This window comes from Haliaeetus albicilla, chromosome 10 (genome assembly GCF_947461875.1).
Source record: "Haliaeetus albicilla chromosome 10, bHalAlb1.1, whole genome shotgun sequence".
Lineage (NCBI taxonomy): Eukaryota > Metazoa > Chordata > Aves > Accipitriformes > Accipitridae > Haliaeetus > Haliaeetus albicilla.
The window spans coordinates 18,752,155-18,777,511 of NC_091492.1; the positions used below are offsets into that span (position 1 = coordinate 18,752,155).

At 39.9% G+C, this 25,357-nt stretch overlaps 1 long non-coding RNA gene across 1 annotated transcript in view; it reads left to right on the forward strand.

Moving 5' to 3' along the window:
- Positions 1 to 21,609, forward strand: part of LOC138687095 (uncharacterized) — a 41,798-nt gene extending 20,189 nt beyond the window's left edge. The window contains exon 3 of the long non-coding RNA XR_011326431.1: positions 21,506 to 21,609. This is a non-coding gene — a long non-coding RNA (uncharacterized lncRNA). The remainder of the gene's footprint in view (positions 1 to 21,505) is intronic.
- Positions 21,610 to 25,357: the final 3,748 nt, after the last annotated feature.

The window sequence follows — 25,357 nt, forward strand, 5'->3', positions numbered from 1 at the left end:
GTGCTTTTTGGTTAAAATACTGAATGACTGTCTGAGCAGGATATATGTTTGCTTTTACCTCGGAAGAGCCAGGGAACAGCTTTTCAGGTGGTACCTGCTGTGTGCTAGCCAAATGTGCCACAGCTGGGCCTGAGAACTATTGTTTAGTGACAAGCTGGAGGCTGGCTTAAAAAAAAGGGGTGATCTTCCACTAAACTTCTTTAAGGAGAGTGGCTTGATCATGCACCATAGGAAGCAGAACTCTTCAGTGTCAGCAGAGCACTCAGTTGTGGATGGAATAAGTTAAAGCCTTGTCTGAGACTATTAAATAAAAGACTAATTATAGTTGTGCTTTTGGTAGCTCACTGATTTCATTCTTTGTCTGTAATCTGTGAGGAGCATCACAGTCATTAAAACGCATTGCTACCCTGCTAATAGTTAGTGAAGAATTGCACTCCAATAAAAATACAGTGTTGAAACAATAGAACAATAATTTATCCAGTGTAGTGTCTCACAGGGATTATAGTTGTATATGTTTGTTTCTCATTTTGAGCACATTCACTGAAATTTGCAAATGCAGATTAGCAAATGGTTACAACAAACTAAGAACATCTATGTCATATGCACTTAATCATGGATTGCTATGTGAGCAGAGCTTGTGCATGGGCATACATCAAAGCTGATATCTATCTATGTTGTAATGTATTCCTCCACATGACCATATCCAATACATGGTACTTATTATTCCATTAGTACCCAAACCACAAACCCTTTCCAATATCCATCTGTGAAGATGCAAATAGCTGCATACTTTGTTTTATTAAGGATCAGCCATTAGGGGGTCACTGGTTAAAAGTCTGAAGATCATTAGAGGGATTAAAAAAAAAATAAACAAACAGCTGTTGTCATATATCTTGAAGAGTTTCTGTTGTACCGATGCAATTTTTATCTGTGGTGATGATGTTGTCATGGGAACATACGCACAAGGGAATTAAGTGATGTCAGGAAAAGTGTAAATGATGCAAACACACCTCATTTGAAATGTTAATTACCACCTTTCCCACTACTCCAAAGAACAGTTCGATTTGATTTTTATTTCAGATGTAGGGAAAAATATGACACTTTTGTCTAACAATAAGTAGCTTACATTGTTGTACCAAAGTGAGTATGAGTCAGTGAGTTAATCTGCATTGGCAGCATTTGCACTGGGGACCATCTGCAGCCCTGCTTGTCTGAGCATCAGTAATATTCCTCTGTGAATATCTCATCTTGATGGTCAGGGGAAGCAGGCAGCCTCTTTAAAGAGTTCCATAAATGCTTATAATTGCTGCATTAAACTTCAGTTTATTATTTTCTCCAGGTGCAGGTATGCGGATGATATGAAACCCCACTGCATTTACATACAAATTGAAGATTTTTATTAATCAGCCCGGTAACAGGAATCAAACAGCAACACTCCATCAGGTCCTTAAATACATTTGGTGACATTTTTACCATGCATTAGCATGATAGGGCAAGCAGAATATAATGTACCAATGATTGCTTTTCCATTGAAAGCACAAACGGTTTCATTTTTCCTGTCATCTCAAATAAGTGTTAAAGAGGGTTTGGAGGCTATTGTGTATGTTCCGTATGCTAGGGACTTACAAACACTGATGGCCACATTAAATAACCATTAGTGGCTCAGCTTAGATCATTGCAACATCCCTCCTCTTCAGAATTTATTCTTTGATTTAAAGTGAAAGCAATCTGTGACTGCTTTCATAAAGTCCTTCGGCTCCCTCAGTTTTTTTTTTTTTTCCTCAAACAAAATGCATTACAACAGTAATTTTATGACTGTTAAGATAACTGCCGTTAACAAGCACTTAATTAAAATGTACAATAAATAGCAGGCTGCAGTCTTATCTCCTCTCATGAGCTCCCAGCAGCCTGAGACTCCAATGCACAGCCCTGCTGTTCCTCGGCTTGTTTGCAGATTAATTGCTTTTCTGTCTGGCAAAAGCTGCTTCTCCTTCAGCCAGATCGTAAATGACCAGATAGGGACTTTATCAATCAAGCTACTACTTTCTGTGATCACTTCCATTCAACACCTTCTGAATTTCGCATTGAGAGGAACAGAAGTTATAGAGATAGGATTTAACATCTTAGTTTTTGTGTGCTTGGAATTTACGATAGTGCTGTCACCATTTGACACTGTTAATCTTTACATACAATACCCTTGGAGCAAGGCTGGTTTTGTTCCTGAGCTGGAACTATCCCTTGTAAGAATTGTGAAAGATACATATGAAACACAACTGAGATGCTCTCCATAGCACAAGGTTACATCTCTTCCATAATCTGTATGCACTTGCTGATGTGGCTCAGCATCGCTCTGTAACCTTGGATTCTGACCAAGTTAGCAGTTTACAGTTATATTCATTGAGAACTTGTTGTGATTACTTATCATTTATATGGGGGCAGTTTTCTGGAGGCCTCAGCCATGGATAAGGGCCCCGGGTTGGTAGGTGCTTAATGTACCTTCAGTGAAAACCTAATTATGCTCAAAGCAGGTTTTGTAAAATCAGAAGTTAGTTTCCCTATTTAGATTTTGCCTAACAACAAAACCCTGGTGCATATAGATTTTAGGAAATGCAGCTGCTTGCAGATGAATTGTGATTTCTGAATTTAATAAGATGATCTAAACAAGTCTAATCACTGTAGAAATGCTATTCTTTTTACCAAAAGGCTTTAGAGAGCAGCTACTTCTGCTACTTGCAGAATACACAAGAGTTACAAATGCAAATGTGACACCAGAGTACAAATGTACTGTAGTCCACTTTTGAAATGCAATCCTTGAACTGCATTAGGTATGTTGTTTTGTTGTTACCTGCTCAGAATATAAACAAATCTCTAATTTACCAGGTTTCTCTCGCATGATGAGCAAAGGGAATGGCTTCCATTTGGAGTTCTAAACATAAACCGTATAGTAACTTTGAAAATACACTCTATTAACTTCAGGCTGGCTTCTGAATACACATGAAGCTGGAGTGTTAAACATAATTTGTGTAGCTGCTTCAGTGTCATCACTAAGGTCAGTCATCTTAAACTAAACCAAAATGCTTGCCCACCCTCTTTGCGCACTATTCTCTGAATGCAGCAGCCCTTATGAGCATGTTTTGTTGTTGTTGTTTGGTTTGGTTTTTTTTTTCCTCCTCCTGCCAGTCAGAGAGGCAAAGGACTTTCCTCGTGGAAAAACTTATGCCTAGGAGAGCCAAAACGCAGGAGTTCCCTGACAGCACTGTGTAGATTTATGTTAGCAGCCTCTAAGGACACTTGGAGCATCTTCGCAAAGGGTCTTTTCCCGTCTGATCTCCTCTGAGTGGTCTGCTCAGAGCTTCATTCTTAAAACACATCACCAAGAGCTAATTGTAAATGAATGAAAAGGAGAGTAGTCCTTAACAGGCCACTGCAGCCACTCCTGTTGGCAGATGTGCTTTCAGACAGTCCCTGAGCAGATCCATCAAGGGACTGGAGGAGTCAGTATTGGGGTGAGTGATGTACATGTATCAGTGGGAGAAAAAACCTCAAAGCAATGGGAGTGTTCTCAAGGCACAGGAGTGAAGGAGCTGCTGATAAAGAGTTGCTATAAAGCTGCTAAAGGAGAAAATACACAACTGTTTGGAATCCTCCAAGCTATTTGTCATGGTCACTATGCTGCTACCACTTAAATAAGCAAACAAACAAGCACAAAAGATAAAGACAAGAAATAATCACTGAGCATATCAGCAAGAAGAGAATGCAGCCCTGTGAAGATAGTAAAATTACATACATAGGTCAACCAATTTGCACTGTAATCCTGCTGCAGCTGAATAGCCCCAGTGTAACATGTGTATGCATGGACATTTGCAGCTCTAATGTGGTTATGACAGAGAAATGTTATTATCAAGGTGCTTATGTGCACTAAGGTCAGAACAGCATTTACATCTCATACCTGTAACTGTTAGGTGAACAGATTCATAGAACTCTCCTTTGAAGGAGGGAGATACACAATAAACTACTGTGTTTTCTGTATTTTTGTATTTTTCTTATTTAAAGTGGGTTTATTCTTAAACTAGGCCTTGCGGTTACGCAGCACTTATGTTTTCCCATGGCACCTGTACCATTGGAATTCTGAGTTCCAGTTTTCCCCTCTGCTTTTACATGTTAGTAAAGATGGGAAATTTTGCTTTTGGATACCTGACGTCTTGAAAGAAAATTTCTGCTTAAAGTTCAGCTGGTGCTTAATTTTGTTGAGTTGGCATTTATGTCCTATGCTAGTAGTGGGCTGAAATTTCTTGATGGCTCTTTTTCATTTCAGACTCTTTTCAGAAAATTTGCTCAAATATTTGGCTTGCTCAGTCCCCCGTCTGTCCCCCCCCCCCCGCCCCAAATGATGTGTTATTTGTGAAAACTTTGTCCTGAAAAATGAAATGACTCAGTATAGATTGAACTTTTTCAGATGATTTCAAACACATTTGAATACTGGCTCAAAAACCAGTTTGTTGCATAAGCCAGATTTCTATGCAGCTTGCTGTAGGTTTCTTTGCAGGTGGGAGAGAAGAATGTTAGGGACTAATGGGGCAGGCCCACTAACAGACTGTAGCCATGGTTGATTAATCCAGATCATCTCACTCCACTTGCTATAGCATGTGTGTTTTAATTCTTTATTCCTTAAGAATTTATTTTGAAATTATGCTGATTAAAAAAGAGTCATATTTCCATCAGTACCTACATTAATTCAGCCTTGTAAAATTTACTTCACCCACTCAGCTGGGTGGAGTGACTTTTTTATGGATGAGCAGATGTTATAGCTGAGCTGTCAATTTTTATATTACTTCATTAATTTATTCACGAGAAATGTTTTAATCCCAAACACTCCACTGTGAACAAGTGGTAAGATTCCTGGGTTCTGTGACACTCTGGCAATTCAGTGATATCTTCTTCACATTCTGGAATGGAGACATTCTCAAATCTGATGTAAGCAAATGTAGTATGTACTGAATATTGTATTTTGACATTGCATTTGGCGTGATGGTCTTTGGTAGTTCAGCTGAGTGAAGCAGTCTTTACCTGTGCAAATAAGTGTAACTCCATATAAGTCAATTAAACAATTCAGCAGATGAGATTTTCTTGTTCACTTGCAATGTTCTCGGTTTAGCTCTTGTAATGATCTTTATTCCTTCTGTCTTCATCATCACATAGCAAGGGTACAATCCTAAGGTACAGAGATTTTTAGTTGCCCTAATTTGTTTGTTTATTTACTTTTTTATTCTTTATTTACTTAATATATTAATTCTCAGTTTGTGGAAATACCTCATAGCAATTATGGTAGGGAACACTGGAGGATTGGGCACTGAAGAGAAGAACTAATGAGAATTTTGAAACTTGAGGGAGGCAAACCAGTTTTGTACTGTGGCATTAGCACATTGATTAAATAATTCTACATGGAGAAGTAGGTGTTGGGAAATATTGGGGGATTCTTTAGGTTTTGTAGTTATCAGTGTACATGTCTTCATGTAATGTGCATTTTGAAGATGATTTTCACAGTCAAAATACCTGAAATAGCTATCAAAAATAGCTGTATTTTCTTCAAAAACAAGTCTTTTTTGAAAGCTCACATCCTGGATTAGAGCTGTGCTGCAAGTGGCCAGCTTTGTGATGGGTTTTGTTGTGGAGCAATGCATGAACATGTGATGTAGCACAGTTGTTGGGAAACCTGGATGCATAGTGTACTTGGTATGGTGATGACAACTTTTTTAGCTCTACAAGGACAGAGCTACATACTGCACAACCTCCAAGTATGTATTCAGAGCCCTACTCAGCACTGCTGGTGGCATTGTGGAAAACCAAAAATACCCTTCTTAATGCAGCCAGTGTTGAGAACTTCATTTCCTTAAAAAGAAATCTGGAAGACTTCCCAGATTATATATGTGTGCCTCTAACTTCAGAGGATGTGACTGTACTAAGAGACTATGAGTAAAATTAATAGTAGTGTGCTTTCTTGTTCTCTTGGAATATTCTCATTTTAACCCTCCTAATGATCTTGATTCTTTCTCTCTCCATCATCGCATAACAGGGGTACAAATCCTAAGGGAAAATAAACATGTACATTGATTCCTAGTTGGCTCAATATCATGTAATTTGGGGTTAATGAACAACAAATGGTGAACTTGGGTAGACTAATTCTGACTGAATTCTCACTGAGGACAGAAATTAATAAGAATATTTTAATTCAACTATATACTTATCTCACATTTTAACTGATTTTTATCTTAATAGATTTTGTGGGGATCAGACAACTATGAAGGAGCTATTTTAGTGACATTTATAACACAGTCGTATGCAGGAAACATTTTAAAACTCTGCTAGGGAGCCTGTTCTACAAAGGCTGGACCAGAAGAGATGTCCAATTCAGAAAATGTTATTTGAGTTGATTCCAAGGTGAATTTAAGATATTTGGTCAATCCCTTATCACCGGTGGTTTATCAGACATAAATCAATTACACTGTACTTTTCAGAGGTTGTTTTTCAGTAAAGCATTTAAACGTGTTATGTGTTTTGCTGAGTTAAGGTGAAAGTTGAATTTGGGGTAGAAACCTGGTTTCCAGACATTTTCAAATTTTGGTGATAATTAGTCTTTATAATGAACCAACACCATTCCCCTTGAAATGAGCAATGCCGAACTTTGGGGTGATCAAAATTTGCATCCTTTTCTGATTTGGTGGATTGAAGAGTACTTGCAGAGTGCTAATTTATTAAAGATTTTTGTATTTCATCAGTTCTTTGGGTGCTTTTTCCCCTACTGGAAGTCTTCATTATGGTTTACATTTAGGCTGAATTCAAATTAATTGTTGCAAGAGGTTTTGCTCTTCTCCATGACTTATTTCTGCCCTCTGGCTGATCAGTGGTCCATGGTCAGCACTCAGATCTCCAAGAGGCCCAAAACATGTAGAACACTTTGACATTTAGGGAGGTCAAATTGAAGAGGTTGGGAGGAGTGTTCTAACTCACAGGAGAGCATTCCATTCCCATTTGCATTCAGGTTGTAGAAACAATGGTTATCCACTTGAAAAAAAGACCTATTTCAAGCCTGTTTTGTGTGACTGGTCTCTACGGTGTAGAAACCAAACAGGAGCCACCTCTTAAACCTTCTCACATGAATATTAGCTTAACTTCCAGTTCTTCTCTCTGTCCTGTGTCTGTGTTTCAGAAGTCTGAGATGCTACACCAAAGGCTGATAAGTACTAATAGAAATCTTATGGCAAGCACAAAGTCCTGCTAAGGTGACACTTGTAACAGCTCCCCCGATAGAGATTGTCCCAAAGAGGCATGATTTCCAGGTGACAGATACTTAATCATCTTCTATGGTAAAGAGGGGGAAGCATTAGCTTTCATTTCACACTGATCTTTTTGGAGTAGACATGCATCCAACCCAGGAGCTCAGACCTAGAATTCAGGATTTGAGGGAAAGGCTTGAATTGATATCTGAATTATGCTAAGCCTTCCTGCTTTTAGCTTTGATTACAATAGGATCTGCCACTGGTGTTTCCAACCTGGCAGATTTTCAGGCACCTGTGTTAGGTGCAGGCACTGACTTAAAGACCAAAGTGAATTTTGGTCTGAGTAATCAAAGTGATTCACTCTCTTCTCTCCCTACAGGTGTTGTGGAGATGAGCAGGCTCCTTCTGGTCACAAGAGAGCAAGGTCAGGAGGGTCTTCTTCCATGTCTTTTTGCCATAACAGATATTATCTGATCTGGTGTGCTTTGATCCGGAAAGTGTTAAGCCAAAATTCATGCATTTGCTCTGGACATGTATAGGTGGGATGTAGTTATGAATTTGTATTAGACAATGATATTTTTGCTGTGCAAAAAGTCGTTTTGGCAGAGAAACAGTAGTTGCAGTAATTTTAAGCTGTGTGATGTGATATTCTGGGAAATTTAAGTTCAGTTAAGGCAGCCTGAGAAGTACAGTGGATATTAGTATTAACCAGTTACAAAAAAAATCTTGACAAATTAAATGTCAACCCCTGCCCAGCTGTGGCTGTTGAAATTCAGATCCAGATGCAAGATTGGCATCTTGTGTGTATCTTTGCTATGCTGAAACACAGTGGCAAAAAGCAACGATATTCTCCTCTGTCTCTTAGTGGTTAATCGAGCTCTGTGTCTCAAATATCTCCTCAATGATCAGGAGTTCTTAACTGCTCACATTTTTCATTCCTCCCATCACCTGAGAAGGCTTGTCTATTGTTAAACCAAGCAGCAGTGACTTCCTGGTAAAATAAGATGAAACAAAGCAAAACCTTTTTCTTGTTCTGTGAGGTCTGTTTAATTTTAATTCTGTTGCAAAACAGTTTTTCTAGCTCAGTTATGAGTGGAAAAACTGGTGTCACTTTGTACAGCATTTCAGTGCCAAGCTCTTAAAAGCAGTGCAATTGGAAATGATAAAGACCTGGGAGGTCACCTGTTAATGGCTATTCCCAAGCAGGATTTTTCCCTAGTGTGTGTGTGTGTGTGTGTGTATATATATTCCCTAGAGCTTTACCAAGTCTTGTTTTTTAAAACTCTCCATTAATAGGGCTCTACTTATTTCTCCTGGGAAATTATTGCCCATGGAAAAGGTTTCACAAGAATTTTTTCCTATTACATGATAAATCAAAATTCAAATTACTGGATTCAGTTACTAATGCAGAGATCCTTGGTGAAAAGTTTTGCTCCCTTACACAAACTCTTGTCTACTGCTGGTCATGTTTCATCTTTCTGAGCACTGTCGCTGCTGTTGGTATGTCTGATGCACCACTTCTTTTCTTAGTGGGTCTGGTTAGAAGCCACTTGATTTTAGCATCCCTTTTCCTGGATCACTGTGCCGCTTGGAGTAGAGCAGAACAAACCCCTGTTTTTTAGATTCACTATGATGACTGACCTCTGTCTGCTTCCAGCCACAAACCGAGGGCTCAGGCTGCCTGCGGACATGGGTGCAGGAGGGATGGGCATATACTTGGCTTCAGGGGAGCAGTGTCAGGTCACGGCAGGAGAGTGGTGCCTTCCCCTTTCACTTGCATTTGTCTTTTCTGCTGGTCATTTGTTTTTGTTCTAACATCAGTTGTCCTAATGAGAGGGCTTCCTTCAATCCAGGGCCAAGTCCTGGATTGAGTATTAGAAGACTCAGGTTTTGTAATTCGGTGGGATTCGGTGTTCAGAAATATCTCCCATATGAAAGAAAAAGCTCAGTAAGACTGTAATGAAGAGAGGCAAGAGGACAGAGAAACTTAGACCTGCAGACTAAGCATTTGGCAGTTGGTTCATATCGGCATTTCTTTGAAATGAGTTTGAACTACTAAACTCCTGGGTTCAGTTCTCTTTGTAGCTGGTATGAGTACAGAGGAGCACAAATGAAGCCAGTGGAGTTATGCTGAGTTTAGATTAATGTTAAACAGCTTGGGTAGTGCATCTGTTTAATGAATTTATTATATGATTCCTTTGTGAAAAGAAATCCAGTCATTTCTCCTAAAAAAAAAAAAACCAGAAGTTATTCTACTATGTTGTTGTTCTGATAATTTTATCCCTCTCTCTTTTCTCTCCCTCATTTATATTTTTAAAACTTCTGTAACCCCTATTGTGTGCTTCAGAGGTGTAGCCAGAGTCCCAAATTTGTACAGATTATTCCACTTTATTATCTGCCTACCATCAAAGGGCAGCCCCTCTGGCCTGGGCTGTAGCACACTGGATCAGAGACGCTGACTCTGTGCAATGTTCTGGGTTTGTAAAGTGAGAAAATATCTTATGCTGAAGAAGAGCAATGGGGGAGTTCAGTAGAGAGAATGGAGTTCCCGTCATGGAAATTACTATGTGCTCTAGCTCTGGTCAAAAGTGCCATTAAATCTTTGGTGCTCAAAAGGATCTTCAATGATGTGTTAAATTCAAAGGTTTCTAAATTTAGAAGTTTTGCTTTCAGTATAAAACTTGTTAGAGCCAAGTTTTTTTTCTTCTACATTGTAAAAAAACCTGCAAGCTGTTTTTTCTAGAATGACACAGAACCTGTGGATGCCTTAATTTGTTGCTTAAACACCAACGCTTTTACAACCTTGTTTAGCAGGCTTTTTTTGGTACATCTACCCAGAAAGTCTTCCCTAGAGAGGGCTTTTCCCACTATCTGAGACGATTTTGTCAAATGCTGCCCAGGAGCTCATTCTTCTTGTCTCGTTGTATTTGTATGGCCTGTACAAATATAACGGATTCATATTCTGCAAAATGAAAGAATAATAATTACAGAATTATTCTTATCTAAAGAATATACTGAATCTATATATTTCACGTTTCAAAAGTTGATTTTGGAGGAATTGGTGTCTAGTGGCTCCTGTTGATGTTGCCTGGCTTGTGAGTGCTCACGGTCATGATTAGAGAGGAGCTGTACTTGTGTCCCTACCCTTGTCTCAGTATCTCCTTTCAGGTATCAGATGTACATTCACCCCTGGAAATGGTTTTCTATTCATGTGAGATCAGGTCCTGGCCTGTCTGCTTGAGTTCATTCTGCCAGAAGTTTTCTCTGAGTCCATCACCAGCAGTACGTGGTGACCAGGCATCCATCCATCCTAAAATCCATTTTGCCTTTGATTTAACAGAAGCTGAAGAAAGTGTTAAAACATCAAACACTTCATGCATGTCTTTTTTTGATGACTGGCCACTTTTCCTCTGTTGTGATCCAGGCAGGCCTTTGCTGAACTCTTAGGGTGTTACAGGTCTCAGACCACCACTCTTCAAAGAGGAGCTACTCTTGCTGAAGGGAAGCTTTCTTATTAAGCTGTTTGGGTTCCTTTCTCACTCTGCAGAGAAGTGAGTTATCTCGCCTCATTTATTACTGTTCTGTTCATTTTAACAGATAGCCCTCATTTAAGGTTAAACCCAAACAGTAAATATCCCAATACCCATGTCAATATTCAATATCCTTTAATAGTTGAGGGATATAGCCAAGGCATTATACTGAGCGCTTCTGAAAAAACAGACCCAGGGCATCTTGAGCTGGCTACTCAAAAATCAGTATCTGTTTCTGAAAAATCAGCTGTGTATTTCCAGCTTCTTTTTAACCTTGCTGAGTGTTAAATATTAGTTTCTCTCCAAGACAGGCTGTTAGAGGTAGACAAGTGTCTTTGTATAGCCATCTCCTCACGAAGCAATCACCATACCTTTGAAAAACTGCTTGGCAAAGTGTGTTAGCATTAATTGCTAGGCATTTTAGAAGGTGTCATCAAGAAGAGCATAAGACTGAATTCCACACCTGGGATCTAGAAGATTCTGCAGGAGGCCAAAGGGAGGAAAGACAGCAAAGCAATGGAGGAATTAAAATCAATTAGGTGCAGAAGGAAGGGCAATGGTGATGACTGAAAATAGCACAGGCCCCAGTCGTGAAGGTAATTGTGGCAAGACATAGCTTACTTTGTATTCCAGGATGATCTGTCAAAGGCAGCTATGCATGAGCATCACTAAAAGACCCACTCTAAATCTTAATCTGATCCCTTGTTCCACGTGCCTATAATTAAAAACAGAAGTGAGGCCTGTGATGCTGTGTGGAAAAGAGTATCTAAGCCTGGTGTGCTAAGTCTGCATCGTATATCTTCTAAGGTGGATAGGGTGATAGGGTTCCTCTAATTTGTTATTTATAGTTTGGATTGAGAATAATTCCCTTTCTAAGGGTTTGCTGTTTTAAAAACAACAACAATCACAAAACATTGAAGAGCTTCAGATTACAAGGTTCTGCAGAAGAGCTTTGGCTAGGTGGTGTTTTACACAGACTAATACAACTTTCCTTGTGGGTTTAAAAATTCACCTCTAAGGCAAAGGACATAAAATGACCGAGGTTTTCCCTGTAGTTCCTCTTCCTTTGTGTTAGGTCTCATACGCAAAGATCATCAGACCTAAGGTTATTAATTGCTTCTCAATTAGTTTGAAATCCTCTGGATCCAAAGCTCGTCCTTTTTTAATGCTTAACCTTTTTTTAATCTCCTAGCACTATAAGAGAAGTGTGGGTTTGGGGGCTTTATTCAAAGTTAAATTAAAATCCTGTCTTTTAGTTGGGGGATGCATTCTGTGTATGAGCTGTCTCATTGCATGTACATCTGTGAAGCATACTGTGAACGGGTGCCTGGCACCCACTGTGTATCAGTAACTGTATACAGTGATGCGGATGGTATCATGTATCCGAGCTGGTATTTCAGCCTCCTCTTAACATCTGAAGAGTTTTAATTGGACAAAAGGCCAATTTCAAGTTTGACAATTTCAGTTTATGGGAATTGATGCTGAACACAGAGCAAAGAGTGCAGTAGGGTTTGGGTCTGTGTGTATTCAACAAGGGGGCAGCATATTTTCATGGGTTAAAAATGGACATTTTCCACATCTTCATATACAAAATAGATAAAATATGTGAGCTAACCTTGAAACTCTTCAGCTTGTCTCCTATTTCTGTGTAGAGGCTCTGCTCCTCTGAAGTGTAGTAGAAGAGCTTTCCACGTTAATGAAGCCTTCCAGGACATTGGCATGGTGTGGACTGACATAGGTACATGTTCATTTAAAGCAGGACTCTCTCTCTCAATGTATTAAAACTGCACCTCATCCAGTGTTCTCACTCAGATGAAGGAACCGGAGTTCAGCTGGCACCGGACTCTACTATTTTGGCTGATAAGGTTTAGTGTAAACAAATGCAGGTCTGCAAATTATCTGGCATGAGGATCAGTTAGGGGTGCTGGCTTCCTATAGCCTTAATCTAGTTGGCCTAAATGATTTATAAACTGGCAACATGATAAATGTTGTTTTAAGTGGACAAATCACATTGAAGAGGTGTAACTTTCTGTCAGTATGTAACATGACCGCTTCTCTTAGGGGAAGAATAACAATCACAAAGAGCGGTAAGGGTAACAGGATCACAAGTAGGCATATTCCTTCTCTACAGCATAAATCATTAGAAGGGCACTTCTTTCTTTCCTCTTTGCTTGTCCTTCTTCGTCCTTTCTTTTTTTTATTTTTTTGGTGCTATTTTCTAGCACTTCCATATCATTTTGGAAAGCTAAACCCTCCACTTGATTTGTGCTGCAGTTTCTTCATAAATCTATGAAGCTTGTCTCCATCAAGCTGTATTTTCCATTAAAATATGGTTCCCAGGTGATTTCCAATACTATGAAAAACATGTAGCCATAAGTCTTTCACTGATTGTTTATTATCTGTTTAGGTGCTCCTGAGGATTTTGACAGCTAGGACTTGTATCATATGTAATGTAATAAAAGTGGATGTCTTCAGTGTAACAGGGATAGCTGGCCTTTCATTTCTGTTTGCCAGGGCTGTATTTGTTTTCTATGTGTTGGAGGTTTTTTTAACATGAAACTTTGAGTCTACTCCAAATCAGGTCAGTTTAAACTTTGTGTTTTCTTTGCTATATAGATGAACAAAAAACCCAAAAGAAAATCCAAACAAAACACAAGAAAAGCTTTCCTGTTATAAACAGCACAGGAAGTAGTAACAACAAAGCTAGTATTTACTCTGGTGGAGTAGATTTACTTCAGCTGGTTTCCAGCATGGACCCACTGTTCCACCTCTGATTGCAGGAAATGCAGCAGGACATCCTGTATGTCTGTCTTGGGTATCTGTAACAAGTGTGTTGCGGAATGCAATATATAAAGCTCCTCACAGTAGCTGCAAGAGGTTAATGCTTTAAGCTACTGGTTTGTGGTGAAGTTTGTGAAAACTGATAGTAATTGGTTAATAATGTCTATCTGTAGGCAAAAGTGCAGCTCTTTTGCAGGCAAAGTTCCCTCTGGCCTTAAAGTGAACTTTGCATTAGGATTACAGGATCTGCCTGTATGTAAGCACTGATTATCTGGTAGTACACAGTAAGGCTGGGCAAGGAATAAAACCTTACCTAAACTCAAACAGCATACTGTGAGTTCAGTTCATCAAGTCTATGTATACCACTTCTATTACCAAAAGAGATGTTGCATTTTCTGACCTCTGTGCTGGCATGTGCGATACATTGCAAGAAAAACCACAGCCAGCCTGGCAGGGGGCTCTGGAAGACTTTTGCTTAGGAAAGTTTGACAGGGGTGGCCGCATCACAGGGGGAAGGGAAAGAAGAGACTGTCTTGGAGGTGGGCTAGGAGATGAGAAGCAGGCTAGCATGTATTTGCTGACCCTGTGGTTAGTATCAAGGCCAGTCTTGTGTGTTGCCTCATCATTTCCCCATCAGTGGAATGGGGAAGTATTGATTATTATTATAAACAAGTGCAGGACTCAGAAGGAAAGTAACTAATAATTATTAGCAAGATTTGTAATTTAAAGGTTGGCTTTATAACAAGCAAGCAAAATGATTTACTATGGCCAGGAAAACTACCAGGCTTGGATTCCAGTGCCTTTATAATATGAAATGTCCTCTCCCTGCCCTGCAAAGAGATGTCCTTCCCAACAGTATTCATGCAGTGGTTAAATAGATTTGATATAACCCTGGGTTTGCATTGTGTCTTCTCCAGTTGGACCTCAGAACTGGTTGTCCAATGAGAAACTACCATTTCCTAAATGCTTGGTAAAGCACTTAATTGTGAAAATAACTAGTTTACCTCACAACATCAATTTGAAAAATTACTCATTAATTTTTGAGGTGCAGCCGCCTTCCCTGGAGGACAGAACTACTGATCTCATCTGTACCTAAAACCTTGGCTTTGTTCGCTAGCAGGCGTGTCTGATCTGCAAACGAAATTTGGCTTACCGTCTCTGTTTCCTTATAAACACCCTTGACTGCACCTTTGGCAGAACACATGATAATTAAACAGTTGTGGCTTATACTATGCAGGCTGAACAGAGCTAGCAGGGAAGAGTTTAGATGACTAGCATGCCACACAGAAATATTATGTTTCCCTCTACTTTCCAGTGGCATTTACTAGCAAAGTAAAGTTGAAATTCTCGAAGACCTATGTGAGGTTAATGTTTGGGGTTTGGGTTTTTTCTTATTATTTGCTTAATATATCATTATTTAAGCCTGAATTATCTATGCAGCTGGTAGACAAATAAATCAGCATAAATGGAGCACAGGGATTTGAAGGAGTTGAGATCTGAATCAGAACCACTACCTGAGAAATGCTTTCTTTTACCTACAAGAGTTTTAAAGCATCCAGATCTTGTTTAAATGTACTAAATATACTGGGTAGCTCAAATCCTCCAGAGGCAGTTAACAGCAGAGTTCCACCAATGCAAACCCCATCGATAGATGTGCTAGACACATTTTTCAGTTTGGGATTATACTTGCTCAAAACTGAAATAACTTCAACTGCTGCAAACTGAGTTTTTTAGTGGTTTTTTTTTTAATGGATTTTGTTTTCAAAACAAAATTATGTTGGATCTTTGTTTCCACTGGATGCTGGCCATCACTAGCTAAGTAATGCCACATGGAGACCTCTTGTTTCCTCAGTTCTTATCTTCTATATTGCTTTTAGCCTACAGAATTGCCATATTCTCTACCTTCAGCCTTGACTGTAGGGATTTCGTGTTCTGAGACTCCTGTCCACAACGTCCAAGGAATGTTCCAAGGCATACCAGGGAAATTGAACCAGGATGTCCTGAGACTTCCCAAAGCTGTGCATAAAGTTTCCAAAGGTTCTTCATTCCAGTAGTTGTCTGGTTTCCAAATTTACTCCCAATGTGTTCTTTCATCCTTAGTTTATAATTTTAGCACTGATTCACTCCTGAAGTGAAAGCCTCTTAAAGAGCAAGGCTGATGCAGATAAAACCCTCTGGGTTATGATCCATTCATTTAGAGCCAAGTGGCCTGCTTGTTAATGTCATTTGCCTTATGACCAATTACTAGATATTTCCTTATTAAGCAGAACATCACTTTTGCTTGGTGTTGTAAACTAGCTTAATAGCACTTCACCTTCTTATGTATCATAGCAATTGGAAAAAGAAAATTGGGAACCTAGGGTTCATTTACTGGCCATTTCAGCATCTGAGAGGGTCCTTTTATTTGATTTTATTTTATTTTTAAATGAAAGTGGATAGTCAGAATATCTGTCTTACCTCAGTGGGGATATTAAAACTGGAAGATGTCAGAGCTTTCTCTCTGACACTCTAAAAGGATGTTATTCCTGAAAGTCTTGGTGCTGTTGTTTTGGGGATCACAAGGCTGAACCCACCAGTTTGGGAGAAAGAAAAAGCTTTAATTCACTGGTTGTCTGTCTTGCCCTGCACCCCCCTTCCAAGCCAGGCCTACAAACTCCATTGCCATCCATCTTAGTGCACCAGTCTTTCCTGGCTGGCTATGGGGTTCTTGTAGTCCCTGAAGGACTACACAGGTTTGGAAGCAATCTGCTTCATCCAGCTTTGAACATTCACATTACACCATTCTTTTTTTCAAATAAGGTCCTGTGATTATATGGCCTGTGCTGTTCCTCTTGGCTGTTCTGGGAAATTGTCATTCCCAGCTTTCCCAACTCCAGATCATTTTTTCCCCTTTTTCCTTTGACAGAGAAGGATAATTGCTCTATACTTCGGGTGTTTGCATGCAGCGTTCAGTACATATTTACTAAATATACATACTCATAAATTTAGACAACAGCCTTCTTTTCCTAGTTGAGCAAACTGTGTGTTTTAGCCTCCTGTCCTAGAATAGATTCTTTATGCCCCTGAACTTCCTACTCTCCTTTTTCCATGCCTGTTTCAGTTTGAATTTGCCTTAATTCTGATACCTTAGGTAAGGGGATCCATACCCAATGCTCCAGGCCTGCATGGTACAGAAAATTGCCCCATCTTCCTGGGGCTGACATGGCTTGACTTGTGTTCTAGGATTGTGTTTCACTTCTTTATGGCCACATCACCAAGCTTGCTTGCCATCTTGTGAATGACAAATATGCCCAGGTCATCCACTGTCACCGCCAGCTGAGATGTTCACACTTCACTGCAAAGTTTAGTCCCTAAAAACATTCACTTTTTACAATGTTATTTTTTACCAGTATTTCCAAATCTCTAGTTCATCCCTTTGTTCTTGTGGAAGACGCCCAGCCTTCCCTGTATACTGATAAAGCCTCCCTTGGGCTGAAGCAGAGTTACACTCCTACCTTTGTAGTTTGCATTTAGAAGAATCGATCCGTTACCTCCAGTGAGATTGTGGTCTGCAGTAAGATAGCAAATGTGTGGTCGGAGGATGTACCAAGAAGATCTCTATAGCTGGTTACTAGCGTGAACACAGTTGCTTCCAGATACGTGTGGACGTTTCCCAGTAGCAGGTTATATAGCTAATATACTCTCACAGTGGCTTTAAAAGAATCCTATGCTCTGGACTAATCTATCTGATGGAATAGGATGAGTTTCAACTACTAAACCCTCCCTCCTGAGGCCAAATGCTTTAAAGTAAGATCTGATGCAGATCCTTATCCTAGGACTGTCAATAATGTCTTCAGAGCATGTCACTTCTTTTTCCTTTCAAATGTAGTTTATTCATTTACTGATGTTTCCAAGTCAGCCAGCAGTTAATATACAATATTGTGTAAATTGGGTGGAGCTGATTTAATTAATAAATAGCACAGAGTTTAGTTAAAAATTTACATTAGTATTGCCAGTGACAGCATGCGAAAGTTATAACTAGGACCCCTCCCCCCATGCACACACACAAAAATGAAGAATTTGGTTATAAATTTCCCAAAGATTAAAGCTGAGATTCTTTTTTGTGTGCCTTCTGACTCTGGAGCTTTCATGTTTCAGGCTTTTCTCCACTACCGTGAGCCCTAACAGAAGCCTCCTTTGTTTACATGTTAATTGAGATTGTCACATAAGCTTACTTGGCTACAGGGCTTGCAACTTTTTAACAAAGTTAAACCAACAAAATCCAAGAAGGTGCAGTGAAAATAATGAAATATTACTCCCCCCTCCCCCATTTGATCTTTGCATAGGTAGACCTGCTAGTATTTCTCTCTGTTTCTTGCCATGACCAAAGTTATTTCCCCAGCTGGTGATGCTTCTGAGAAATATGTGGAGTGCTACACAGTAAGAAGTTGGCCTACCTAGCACCAAATATTTGAAATGTGGGCTTGATGCTGCAAAGGGGTTCATGCATGTGGGCATTACTACCAACATGCTGTTGGGACTCCAGGATTGGGTTTAATAAAGGAGATGCAGCCTGAATTGTGTAGGACTGTGGTTTCCATTGTCCAGAATCACAGGCTTTTGCATTCCTTATTGTATTTATGAAAATTATTTGATGCTGTGAATAATTCAGGGAACTGCAAGATTATTGGGCTGGCTATTTAATCTTGTGTTTTGTTTTGCTTTTAAACATATTCATTTTCAAACTTGTGGTTTCCAAATGGCAACAACTGTCATTTCTCTCAGGCATAACTCAATTAAGGAAAGTCTCATGACACTTCATATTTTTTGGTTTATATGTAGAAATTCCCTGTCAAGAATAATAACATTTTCTGGTGTGAGTTCTTGGGTTTGCAACCTTGGAATGTGCTTTCTATGGGTCCTCATCATTTTTCATGCGAGGGTGAACATTCCTGGTTTGCTCTTTGAATATTTGGTAAAGCAAACACCAAAAAGAGGTGAAAAGTTAATAAGTATAAAAATGGGAATGAATGTTACAAGGAATTTCCAAGTATATGCTCGGCACTGGCTCTTGCACATCCTCTGCTTTTGCCTGAACAATTGGTCTTACTTTAAACATTCACATTTGAGCAGCTGGATTCATTATTGAACCAACTATCAAGAACCAAGGGATATGGCCTTTATCAAATTTAATAAACCTTTGAGGACTGCAGAAAGAATACACTTGTCTTTAAAGATCAGCCTGTTCAAATGAAAACTAAACAGAAACTCGGATCAAATTCTTGCTTGTAGATACATTGTGAAAGCCAGCTGTTTGGTGTTTTGCAATAGAAATTAGTGATTTTAACAAAGCGTTATATTTCTTTTGATGGCCTACAATGTTAGTTCTCTCTTTTTTTTTCTTTTTTTTTTCTTTTCTTTTGACATGGAGATCAGAATCTGGCCTATATGTTGTAATATGGTAAGAGAAGTATACAAATACAAGCATGTCTAAATATGTGAATACAAGTCAGGCTATTAATTGAGAGCCTTGCCACATTTATTAATGTTCTATGTTATGAGATTAAAGCTGTAACATAGAGTTATGTGAATTATAAACATCTCTTTAGCAAGTCATATATTAACCATAAGAATTTTTAAAGGGTGGAGTGTAATTTATTCAACATTGTAAGAAAAAATAAGGTAAATGAGTTAGCTTAGGGGTGGGGCGGCAGCAAACTGCTTGTGGAGACTCTTACTCCCTGAGGTGATAGAGGTTAAATGCATTAAAGAGCTTATAGGTTTGCTCCCTAGAGAGAAAAGGGGCCAGACATTTCTAGCTGACATGTCAAGGACACCACACATTTGCCCTCCTGACTAATGGTAAGATACTGAGCTGATAGCAAGGTTGCAGTGGCAATTTTCAGAGAGAAAAATGGAACACAATAGGTGGCTCCTAATTAGTGAGGAGGGCAATATGCTGGGACAATCTTAGCGTTTCAGAGATCCACTCACTGAAGGCATAAGTGAGCCTGAGACCACTAATGCAAACTTGGAATATTATTAAAGCATTAATGGCCAAAAAGGCATTTTAGGTGAAGTTTCCACAAACAAGCATTCTCCAGTTTAACCTTCGTAAGGAAAGCTTGCACATCAAACTCAGGCCTGGTCCTGCACCATTGAAACCAGTATGCTTCTAGCAACTGGTTATATAGATGGGTTTTCTCTCGCATGCTTCCACTCTAAATCACTAATTTAAGAGCAGTGGGACAGATCTGTAGAAACAGGAGGGAGGGATACACTACAGTGATGGAGGGGGGATGTGTCAATGGATATGCACATGAAAGAAGATGCCTGGGGAATGGTGGGATTACTGTGTGAAGGAGAGAAGGTTGTAAGGAGATTAGAGTATAACCGTGAGTAAAGGGAGGACTTGGAGTAGGCAGGTGGAAGTGCAAGGAGGGAAGGGGAACCGGGAAGGAACAGCCCTAGTTGATCCCAGTGTTGTGACTCAAAACAAAACTTATTTCACATTAAATTTGGGAACTCCAGACTATTTAAAAAAAAACCACAAAACAAACCAACCCACTTGTGTGGTGGAAACAGAGATCTTCTAGCTAGCAGATGCTGTACAGTAACATACTAATGAGGCTTGGACATGGGGAAAGACAGCAAGCCAAAGCTGTGGTTCCTACTTGCAAAGGTATTTTACTGCAGCTATTTTAAGTCTCATCAGACAGTGATTTGTTTCTTGTAATATCCTTCTAACATCACTCTTCACAAAAGTCCCAGATAGAGAGGGGATTGCACAGGTAAGCAGATAGTCTCAGAATAGGGAGCATGCTTTAGGAGAGTGGTATTGCTTTTTTTATGAAAAATCTCCTGGCAAGTCTTAGACGTTGTCCTGAAGAGCTAGACGAGAAAATGAGGACATAATACATAACACAAGAAAAAGAAGGACTTAAAGACGACCAGTACAGTTCCAGTATTTTCTGCTGCACTGAGACAGACCTAGCAGAGGAAGTGAGAAAGCCAAGGTGTGGGTTTTACATGTTGGCTAGAACTGGTTTTGAGCTTAGCTGTTTGGTAGCAGAGACGTGCAAAATGTTGCAATAGATCACACTTAAAGTTAGGTGGAAGGAAATGCTCCATTGATTTAGGTACATGGCACTCACACAGCAACAAAAAGCATGTACCTGCTGCTCCTTTGCCAGGCTCCTGCCTTTCCAGCTACCTCTCTTGCCCAACAAGCCTCAAGAATGCACACTCCCTTAATCCTCTGCTGGGAGGTTTGGGGCTTGGTGGAAGAAAGGACCTTTAGCAGAAGGAGGGAGGGTTGTTTGGAGAATGAAATTCAGTAAACTCCAACCTCCAAATGAACCTGCTGGGGCTGATTTGCTGCCAGCCCTTGGGAACAAAACTGCAGCACTCGATTCCTGAATCCCATCAGCTCCCACAGCCTGGAGGGTTCACACTGCTCTATCTGGCACCTCTTCCCATGTCAGAACAAGGCATTGTGTGTGCGATTTCAACATGCTTCTGGTTTTGTTCTAACTGCCAAGAAACACTAGTTGTGTTATTATGAAATGATTGAGGAGTATTTGCTCATACAAATTATTTGTTTTAAGAGTTTAGTAATTAAATGTCAACACACAGTGTTGGTGTCTGAAAAGCTCTCCAGTGAAAGCCCTGCTCTAACTTGAAACTATAATACACTGTTTCTCTTCTCTCAAAACAGATTTGTTTGAAACACCCTATTCAGTAGAATGCATCTCGCTGTAACTTGCACGGTCTTTGGCCTTCAAAGACACCCTTGTGCAAAGGGTGTGTTGCATTAATTTGTTCAGCCAATTTAGGGTGTGTGGCATTAATTTGTTTGGCCAATTTGTTTAGAATCTGGCAGAGCATAGGCACCCAGTGCAATGTCTGTGCATAATGCCTGTGTCATCTCTACACCAGATCTCAAGAGCAAGAGATTTACTGCGTGATGCCTGGCCACACCTTGAGTCCATGCTCAGGAGAAGCAAAGGTAGGAACCGAAGTGACAAGGTGATTGTTGAAGGTAAGTATGAAAGTACTTTTTATAGTTTGAATGACTGATTTCTACACACACTGCCTAAGCTGCAAAAGTAAGTTATGGTATGGATACCATTCACTGCCATCACTGACTGTGGTCACCTGGGCCACAGCACGTAATAATCACACCCACAGGAAGGCCAGCTTTACCTCAGTCGAAAGCCACGCACAATTCCATATGAAATGACAACCTTTTGGTGCAATAGTGTGTAGCTCACTGCAGATTGTTAATGCTGTGCCCATTGAGTTTTGATTTGCATAGAAATAATTTATTATAATCATATATAATTTTGAATGATGCTTCTTTTATTCTTGTTTCCTGTGATGCTCAAGATGCATGGTAATGTACTTTCCAAAATATTTCTTTGGAAGGACCAGCTAGTTATAATTAAAAATTACAAAAGTGCCCAAGGTCTTATTTAAAAGTAAGCAGCCTTTGTTCAAAATGTGAGCACCCATGGACTTCAACAGGAGCTTCCAGACATCCAGCACTAGGCTTTTACATTGAGTTGTTGATGAAAATCCTTGTCTCCCCCCCCCCCCCCCCCCCCCAATCAGGCAACAAGGCCTGGGATTAGAGCTGATGGGAAAGACTGTAACATTTTCTATTTTCCATTGAAATTTATTTTTCACAGAAGACTACAATACCATCTAGCTTTCTTCAGGATTTAGGCTAAATGTCCTGAGATTTGTGCTGTCATTCTGGGAACACATCTGTATTCTGAGGACAGGCAGTGAGGGCAGTGACATCATGGTAGAGCTTTCGCTTAAGTCAGATTTTTCACCCTGGGTGTCTACGCTGCTGAATTTAGCTGAGTACATAAGTGCAAGGAAGGGTACCAGGCCCAGATGTGTAGCCATCTAGACCTTCATATACACATATATATTGTGAGCTGCTGTCAAATAATGGAGTAGGGTGAGAATTTTGTAAAGTTTGTAAAGAACTCTGTACACAGTGGTTTAGGAAAACATGTAGAAAGTCACCAGGCTTATTCACTGGGCACCTGGGAGTGAGGTCTCACTGAGATGCTGGAGACTGGAACATGTGCTTTCCACAGCATGTGTGAAATACCGAAAAAAACAAGTGTGCTGAAATGCTCCTGTTTCCCAGAATAAGACTACACATTTCAGAGTGTGTTAAGGATACTAACAGATGACCTACAGTGAGCTATACACAGTGCAATCTAAAGCCAAGGGCTTTATGTCAGGCTTAGAGATTTTGAATAGTAACACACTTTTCAAAGAGCCTCAAAGTAATTAGCCTTTCGCTCCAAGTTGACACACTTACACTTTTAATATCAGGAATAAGGAAAAAGACTAAGGTTTCTAACCTCAAATCCATAGCAGCTTAGGCACTTTCACCTCACTGGTTTTGTTATGACAGCTCTTTGTTTGGCTGATAGTGAGTGGTGTTTTGAATAGAAGTGCTTTTGCTGCGTGCTTTGCTACTTTCCCGTAATAAGGGAGGACTTGGAGGTTATGCAGCAAGGTGCTAATTGACATTAACACTCAAGACAGGAAATGCTGACACAATTTAAAATTAACATCCTGTCAATATACTGCTGACCTGTGTTAAATGTGTGCTTTGTCAAACTTTCAGAATTAGATTTTAATACAGAAAGAGTGTAATGCTGGGAGTATTGCTGGTCTTGAGAAAGCTAAATTTAATACAGTGAGAAGTCACCCAACTGTTTTCCATTTTAGTTCTACCTTTTCTCAAAAAGGGAAAGTTAAATTTTGCCCCCAAAGGTCAAATATATATAAAGGAGTCTGAGAGCTAAAAATGATACCGTATTTGTTCATGATCAATTGCTAAAAGAAACTGTCCTTCAGTTCTCAGTTTTAGCTGTTGCCTTACCAATGACAAAGATTCCTAGAAATGGATTTTACAAAGGCCTGTAGCAGATATACGGCATCTTGCACCAAACCAGGCTATCCTGGTAACCTACCTATAAATTAAAAAGAAAAAAAAGACTGACAGAAAAAAAATACAGCAATGGACCATAAAATTGGCTCCTTTGCAAGTGCATTATTCATTCCTTAGCAAAGCAGCTATGAGGATATTTGCCCTTCCTAGTGACTCCTAGGAGAACTGGAGAAGGGAAAATGGTATCATGCCACTAGTTCTCCAAAAAAATACTTACCAGGTGATGTGGTGGTGTTTATCAATAGTCATTAAAAGGTACACAAGTAATCTTAAAGCACAGTACAGCTCTGGGATGATCCTATACTTTTCCTTTTGTTTATGAATGATAGTAGCTGTCCCATTGACTGCTCACATGAGAAGCTCTGGTGGTACTTGCACGGTGAGTGACCCACTCACTAACTGTTATGTAGCTTTGAAGAAACAAATGGTGCTGTTCACTGTGAAGCAAGTCAGAGCCTTCCCTTTGGAAAGGTGGAAGGCATGAGTCAGAATAATGCCAAATAAGAGAAACCGAGCACGCTTGGGTGTGGTCTGATCTGTGGACGAGACTGTTTGCTGAACATTAATCAGAGGTTGTCCCAGGCATGAGGAATAGCATGAAAAAGGCATGAAGCCAGGAAAAGGTGATGAAGAAAAAGGAAGCAACCAGAGAAGACTGGACTGCGTGGAAGGAGCAGGAGGAGGAACAAGACAGTTTGAAGTGAGAGGTGTTGGTAGGGGCAGACCTGCGCAGGCTCAGGGAGTGTGGAAATGTTTCAGGAAGGTGGTGCAAGCTACATATCACTCCTGGCAAACTTTCTCTAAGAAAACAGTAAGTGGGTGGCCCATTGCTATATGCGCTTCCCACTGACGGTTCCTGGGAGCAGGCCAATATTGTGTGTTGCAGTTAAGGTTACAGTGAGAGTGGAAAAATATTGGCTGTAGCCCTGGTTCTGCAAATTGTTTGCACAGGGCATCTATTGCTGTTAATAACTTTGTGCTCTGAAAGGCGGCCGTTTCAGATCGTGTGTGTGCAACAGGGGAAGGTGCTCCCACAGGGAGACACTACTTTACTGGAAAGGGATTCTTTACAGTAGGCTGCCACATTAGATGGAAATCTCTAAGGCAACAGCAACTGGGTGATCTTATCCCGTGTTACCAGGGACTAGTTGGGCTTGTAGGACAGCTGCTCTGAGCTGGGGTGGAAGAAAAAGAAAATTGTAAATGGAACATACATTGGAGACTTGGACCTTTTCTCTGCAATCATTTGGCAAAGGACTCTCAGAGCAAAATAGTCACCATCAAATGGGCTGTGTTTTGTTCTGTTTCAGTCCTTTCCCACAAAAAATAAAGGATTCTTATTTCCCATGTTTCTTGAACAAAAACCAGAGTAATTTCTTAGTAAGGAACTCAACTATCATGGTCACACTGTGCTCTTGGGGATAAAAAAAATGCCTTCCACTACAAAATGTTTACATTGGCTGCCGAGGTTTCTCCTGATTTCCTCTGTTGGGAATGAATAATTAAGAAGTGAACTGAAAGGTGAAAAAGGCCCCTATGTGTTTAAGTCTAATGTCACAGCTTTCCAAGGACAAAGCTTTTAGTACATAGAAAGGTTTCTCTGTCAAGCAGATGAATTCAATAGCTAAGCAAGATGCCAAGAAGAGGAGTCAAACAAAGCAGAGAATTCCCAGTAGGAAGCTTTTAGTATGCACTTAGGACAGGTATTGCATGAAATGGATGCAGAGCACACATATGTGGGACACACAGGCAACACACATAAGGTGTTAATAGTCTAAGCTGATGCCAAGGAAGAAAAAGAGCAGACA